Genomic DNA, 719 nt, shown 5'->3' with positions numbered 1-719 from the left:
AAGCAAGTGAAATCAGAACAGTTATATACTGTATATTTCAATTTCACTTTCATTTTTGCAAGCTTGCATGCATAATTAAAAATGCCCACACCCATATCAAATGAAACACTAAGAGCTTTGTCCTTTTGAAAGGTGAACATTCAGCCCTGTCTGAGCGTAATTAAAAAAGGAAAGGTAATGTGACAGTGATAATCATGCCTCTGTCCATCAAGTGTGCCATCAAAATCCAAATTTGTTTCAATCCAAAATTGAGTTAATTGGTCAGTGAAAACATTGGAAATCTTTTCTTTGTATTTTTGTCAGTTAAATAAAGGTTCAAGAGAACAAATCACAGAATATTGCAAAATGTCCCAACGTTTCTGGAAATGATGTTGTAGATAAGATCAGGCGGCATTAACGGATACAGAAACTGTCCATAGCAAGTTTACAAGATCAGGCAGCATTTACTGTAAATAGGAACTGAAAGTGATTTGGAAGTAAATCCTAAATTGGACATGACTTTACAAATTCATGTTCCTTTGCTGTTCATGAAATGTAGATGGGCTCATACAAGATAGTGTATATCACAATTCTGTAATTATTTTTATAGTTTAAAATTTTAAACTATATAAACTTTTTCCCCCTCAGAATTGTGATATGAACTTGCAATTGTGAGTTATAAAGTCCAAATTGTGAGATATGGTAGAGGTTTAAATGTTACCTATGTAAAATGTTACAGG

This window comes from Siphateles boraxobius, unplaced genomic scaffold (genome assembly GCF_051911475.1).
Source record: "Siphateles boraxobius isolate OS27281-9 unplaced genomic scaffold, OSU_SipBor_1 53, whole genome shotgun sequence".
NCBI lineage: Eukaryota > Metazoa > Chordata > Actinopteri > Cypriniformes > Leuciscidae > Siphateles > Siphateles boraxobius.
This window is presented reverse-complemented; position numbering follows the sequence as displayed.